The sequence below is a fragment of the Mus musculus genome, chromosome 12, assembly GCF_000001635.26.
Source record: "Mus musculus strain C57BL/6J chromosome 12, GRCm38.p6 C57BL/6J".
Lineage (NCBI taxonomy): Eukaryota > Metazoa > Chordata > Mammalia > Rodentia > Muridae > Mus > Mus musculus.
Window position 1 is genome coordinate 56,373,001 of NC_000078.6, and position 6,625 is coordinate 56,379,625.

The window sequence follows — 6,625 nt, forward strand, 5'->3', positions numbered from 1 at the left end:
TGTTTCCGGGAGGTGGGAAAACCAGGAAAGGGGATAACATTTGAAATGTAAATAAAAATATATCCAGTTAAAAATAAATAAATAAACATGCCCCGCGTGTTCATGTGCATGACTGCCTGCCCACCACGGACGGCACTGTTGGAGAAGATTGCAGAACAGTTATGTGATACAGCCTTGCTGAAGGAAGTGTAGGCTTTGAGATTTATAGCCTGGCTCCACTTCTTAGCTTTGTTTTCTCTCTCCTTCCTGTGTGCAGATGGAGTGTGATCTCTGCTTCCCCTCTGCCAAGCCAGCACCTTGCTCCACACCTTCCCTGCCATGTCTCTGGAGCTGAAAGCCCTCTTCTCCAAGCTGCTTTCTTTCTCTCTTTCTTTCTCTCTCTCGTTCTCTCTCTCTCTCTCTCTCTCTCTCTCTCTCTCTCTCTCTCTCTCTCTCTCTTTCTTTCTTTCTTTCTTTCTTACTGTCCATATAATTACTGTTTATTGAAAGAAACTACTCCTTAGCCCACATATTCATGTTTCATAGTTTAGGAGCGCAGGTCAGCAATGAACTTCTATGGAGCGCAATCCAAAGAATTCTTTGTATTCTGAAATCACTTCGCACTCTGAAAGATACCAGCCTTCCTCATCTCTTCGAAATCTTTCATGGAATCATAATTTCTGTAGAATTCTGCATACGCCTTCTTTCTTGGCTCAGCCACGCCAAACTTATAGGCAGCGGCAACTCCCAGGGCCACAATGAATGTGCCAACAATATGAACCCACAGACGCTTAGCCAGAAGACCACGCATCTGTGGTTTGGGCAACAGCGCATCGGAACGCATGGTAGCCAATGTCCTCTACACCAACGTCCTTCCCGGTTCTCGGAGAAACCTCCAAGCTGCTTTCTTAATTTAATTTTTTTTAAAAAAAAAGGCATTTATTTATTTGTTTGTTTGCTTATTTATTTATTTATTTATTTATAGCATTTGATTTAAAAAATTGTCTCACTGTGTAACCCTGGCTAGACTAGAGCATGGTATACAGACAAGGCTGGTGTTGAACTCACAGACATCTGCCTGCTTCTGACTCCCAAGGACTGCTTTGGTCATAGCTTTTGTCATAGCAACAGAAAAGTAACCCATACAGTACTGCTCTGAGGAACTTACAGGCTTTGAGAAACATTTGCAATCCGAATTATACTATAGCAGCTACCCTGTCTTACCCTGTCTATGCAATATCTCCTGTGTGTGTGTGTGTGTGTGTGTGTGTGTGTGTGTGTGTGTGCGTGTGTGTGTGCAGTTATTCTGTAGCAAAAAATGTTTTTCTTCTTCCCTTTGCCTCACTCTTCTGAAGCTCTTGGCTTCATACTATGGACCCACCCAGGTCACACACTGAGGTCATACTATGGACACACCCAGGACACATTAGGGTATTGTGAGTAGGCTCATGCAGGGAGATGGCATTGCAAGTGTGGTGCTTTGGCCTGTTCACATGTGATCATAGCGTTTACCCCTTTAGCAACATTCAGGAAGTAAGCTCCATTTCAGGACTGGTTCTTTTTTCCCTTCCCCCTCAGATCTCCATCTAACTGGTTTCTGGTATGAACTAATATTAACTCAAGATGGAGTAGTAGTAACTGTTCCTGGGGTAATGAGAGCAAGTACTTGTTTGCGCCTGATAGGACATCAACAACAGACCAGCAAAGTCCATCTTGGTGATTCAATGAGTTTATGGGGTTTGCTTACAGGACATAGGGGAGTGGCTACTTTCAGAGGTGTGTGTAAAGTCAAAATAGCTTCATTATCACAAATTCCCACTCTGTCATAGACAATGACCTCATGGAAGCTGAATCATTAAGTCCCCATTTCTGTTAACTTTTCACTTCCTTTCCTACGTACTCCAGCCGCACCCAGGATCACTTGTAGCTGCAAGAGAACCAGATACAGTAATATCTGGACTCCTGGGTGAGCATCCTGCTAACTTTCCCCTTCTCCATTTACCAGGTAGCATCAATAGCTCCATTACCATACACATACACCTAGCTACTTTTGTATTGCTCTGCTCAATTAGTTGCTATGGCTACCTAGCCAAGATAGTCTTTACTTTAAGATGGCAATCATGTTATATCTGCAGGGGAAAAAAAAAGTACTTTGGCAGATGGGTCCCCGTTGCCGTGTATCTTAATGTGACAGAGCATTGATCATAGGGTGTATCTTTACTCTTGACTAGACACATTTTCTTACCCATTTAAAATATATATATATATATAAAACCTAGAAATTTAGGCTAATTAACCTTTTAACTACTACTCGCCTGTTTGTCTCTCTCACTCTCACAGCTACCACTGGATTCTTGTCTATGGGGTAGAAGTCTGGCACTGAGAATCTGACTAAGAAATGAGGAGCGCATGAGTTGATTTTTCTCTAAATGTGTAGGTTATCTTTAATTTACCTTTGCATATTTGAATCTGCAGATTATTTAAATATATACAGTTTAATTTTCACATTTCACACACATCCCTTCTGTGGCAGGGGAATAAATCCATGTTTTAAAAGAGGAATTGGAGAAAACCTTATGATGGAGTGACAATTAAGAACTTATTTGCAAGTGCACTGCTTAAGCCTCCTATTCATTACTTACTGTTTATCAACCTTCACTTATAAGCAAAAATATGTTAGGTCTGTATTCTGGTAGCACCATCCTTTTGTGGATTCTAAGGAGGAGCAGCTATAATGTTTTCCTTCACAGCGTTACCAGGGAAATGGGATGTGAGATCCAAAGCAGATTATGAGGAAGGGCATGTATCCTCAATAGCCTGCTGATGTCAATCTAACTACTGCTGATGCCCAAAACCACAACTCTCTCCTCAAAGGGGTTAAGAGATAGCTTATTCTGGAGCCAAGTATGAGTGGCCATGTCCCAGAAACACAGATTCGGGTTACCCAAATTCTGTGTTCCAATGAAATGGCAGCTTCATCAAATTTTTTATAGAACCAGAACAAAGAAATCCATAAATCAAGACACTTTTCATTTTGTTGTTGTTTTGTTTTGAAACAGGGTTTCTCTGTATAGCCCTGGCTGACCTGGAACTCACTCTGTAGACCAGGATGGCCTTGAACTCAGAAATCTGCCTACCTCTGCCTCCTAAGTGCTGGGATTAAAGGCGTGTGCCACCACTGCCCAGCTCAAGACACTTTTCAAATAACATTGGTGGAAGCATCCATCAAGTTAGAGGGAAGAGGGAAATCTGTTCTGGACCTTGAACGCTATCTGACAGCATTCTTAGCCTTTTGTTGGAAGAAGCTAGCAGTCCTTTTGTACATTTCAAATAACTTGCTAATAGTCATAAAGATATTAGGTCACATGCAGAGGTTGGTAGTAAATGGACATGAAGCAGACAAAAGCCCAAGATGATTTGTAATTAGGCCCTGGACCTGCAACATTCCAAACCCTCCACATTGATAATTGACATTCCAATAACATTATCGTCTAGAAGGTGAATCTTCTACAGGAAATTTTGTCCGCACTTCCTTCACAATATAACTGTTTCAACCAGATCTCCAAATACCCTCCTTACATGCATTATCTCAAAAATATATTTACAATTGTCCAGTCTGATCAAATTCCTAACAGTCTCTTCGGTTTTACTGTCTTTTGACTTGTTGCTGTTTCTTGATGCCTCAAATGTTCTGCTTCCCTCTAATCATTCAGGATTAGAATGATCAGAGGCAACCCTTTGAGTTATCTCAAAGACAGCATACAAGGGAAACCTTATTTGTACATGCCTTTCCAAAGACCAAATGCCTTATTACAGTGTTTATGTTTTCATATAAGATGAAGGAGGAGGACTGAATATAAGTAAACAAGATACATTCAGCATTCTATTTTGTGCTTGCTTTGCCTCATTTCTAAGTGTTTTGTATCTGAAAGACTCTGAAGAGGCAGTTGGTAGTGTCTAAGGACTTTAGGATTGGAATCCTGGCTCTTGAAATAACTTCACATGAAACAGTGGAAAATTTCTTAGCCTCTTATATAATCAGGTAGGATGGAACAGTGGGGCCTGACTCAGGGAGATGTTTTAAAGATTCAGTGAGATATCTTTTGGTCAGTTTTAGGGGAGACATTTATTTTGGATTGCTTATTTCTGATTCTTTTAGCAATCTTATCTTCTCAAATTGTTACATGCCTATTTGGGTCATTTTTCTTAAGTTATCTGACGGTTTGCTTTGATTCTCATTTATATTCCCACCTGCCATATTTGCTGGCATTTCTTACTTTTAGTTGCAAAGGAAACTATCATGGATGCTCTGTTTCTTCCTGTTGATTTCCTTTTCCACCTTTAATGGTATCTAAAGATAGATTTTACAATACTCTAGAGGTCTGAGTGTCTTTTGTTATAGCCCCTGAATAATTAGCCAGGGTTTTCTTTATATTCCAAATTTATTTAAGAGAAAACTGAACGTTCTGCCTACATTAAGTTCACTTCCTCCCTAGTTCTAGCTTGTCAAGAAGATCAGTTTCACCTCTCTCCTCAATAGCATATTCTTTATTGAGTCACTGTCGTCAGAGTCTAGCACAGCGTTCAGCACAGTGTTGAGCACAGTGTTCCAAGAACACAAGCGATTCTCAGTGCGTTTGGTTGCTGCCATTCATATTGCCATTTTCATCTAGAATTTTAATGTTCAACATTCAGCTTTGCTCTTTGAACTTCCATTAAAAGAAGAATAAAATCACAGCCATGTATGGCGATACAAAGTTTTAATCCCAGCACTCAGAAGCTGAGGCAGGCAGATCTCTGTGAAGTTCAAAGCTAGAGAGGTCTGCAGGTTGAGTTCCAGGCAAGCTAGGGCTACATAGTGAGATCTTAGATCTTATCCAAAAGAAGTAAAAAGGAAAAAAAAGAGAAAGGAAAAGAGAAAGAAAGAAGAGCCAGAATGTTGTCTGCGTTTTATTACACCGTGATGCAAAAGGTAAGAGAGTTATGAAAGCAAAGGAAAAAAACGGTGACATTTTAAAGAATATATCTAACATTGAAAAAACACTAAAAACATGTCCTTCAAATCTCTATTACAAGATAAAAAGATAGATCTTTTATTTTACCAGAAAACATAAGAGGAGAAGGCAAGCTGTGGTTATAAGGTTTGTCCTAAACGTGCAAAAGAGGCGGGAAGAAATTTCTGATGCTTCTTTCTTTCTTTTGTTATTGTGTTTTATTTGTTTGTTTGTTTGGTTGGTTAGTTTTAGAGGCACAGTTTCTCTGTGTAGCCTTGGCTATCCTGGAATTCACCTATAAAATAGGCTGTAGAAATCTGCCTCTGCCTCTGCCTCTGCCTCTGCCTCTGCCTCTGCCTCTGCCTCTGCCTCTGCCTCTGCCTCTGCCTCTGCCTCTGCCTCTGCCTCTGCCTCTGCCTCTCTGCCTCTGCCTCTGCCTCTGCCTCTGCCTCTGCCTCTGCCTCTGCCTCTGCCTCTGCTCTGCCTCTGCCTCTGCCTGCCTCTGCCTCTGCCTCTGCCTCTGCCTCTGCCTCTGCCTCTGCCTCTGCCTCTGCCTCTGCCTCTGCCTCTGCCTCTGCCTCTGCCTCTGCCTCTGCCTCTGCCTCTGCCTCTGCCTCTGCCTCTGCCTCTGCCTCTGCCTCTGCCTCTGCCTCTGCCTCTGCCTCTCTGCCTCTGCCTCTGCCTCTGCCTCTGCCTCTGCCTCTGCCTCTGCCTCTGCCTCTGCCTCTGCCTCTGCCTCTGCCTCTGCCTCTGCCTCTGCCTCTGCCTCTGCCTCTGTTTCTGTCTCCAGAGTGCTGGATAAAAGGTGTGCACCATCACTGCCAGGCTTTTGATGCATTTCTAAGAGATGCGAAAATAGAATTATTCTCAAAAGCACTAGGATGAATTATATGCAGAAAACCCCAATGGTTGTTTCTAGTATTTAGGAAATATAATCTCATAATTCATTCTAGGAAAATGAGGACCTTGAAACAAGGTCTTGAAATATCGTCTATTTATGAGTGTTTGAAAACTAGAAATACCATATATTGTTACTGAACTATTTTCAGAGGCAAAGATAAAGCAACCATTCCAGAGGGGAGGGGGTGATTAATGATCTAGAGACTGTTTACTTCTACACAGGAATAGCTATGTGAAAAAAAGAATAAAAGGAACATTACCAAAGTATTAACTATGGTTGCTTTAGAGTGACCTTCTCCTATATAGCTCGCTGCACTTAAATGGTCTATAATGACTACTGGTTGTCTCAATAACAAAAGAAATAGGAAAAGTCAATGATTTAACTCTAGTTGCATAGTTTTCATATCATCCTAAACAAACAATGTGAAAGAAATACTGAAACATACAGAAATGGTAAGGTAAATTATTGTCATTATCAACAACTGAAAGAAAAGATAATTCATCCTTTGAATTCTCACATAGAATACTGACTTTTCAGACAATTTTATCTCGTTTGTTTTTTGTTAATACAGATCGATTTCTGAAACACTTGGGAAATCTCCATGAATTTGATAAACTGTATCATCTCCTTTGTCTTCATTGCTAACTGTTTCAAAGGCAAAAATAAAATTCCTTAAGCTGGTTTTACCTCCTTATGTCCGAGAAATGGCACCATCTTCCTAAAAATAAATAATAAGGAAGCAAAGGAATAC

At 40.9% G+C, this 6,625-nt stretch overlaps 1 pseudogene; it reads right to left on the reverse strand.

The window, feature by feature from the left end:
* Cox6c2 (cytochrome c oxidase subunit 6C2) lies at nucleotides 458–872 on the reverse strand (annotated as a pseudogene).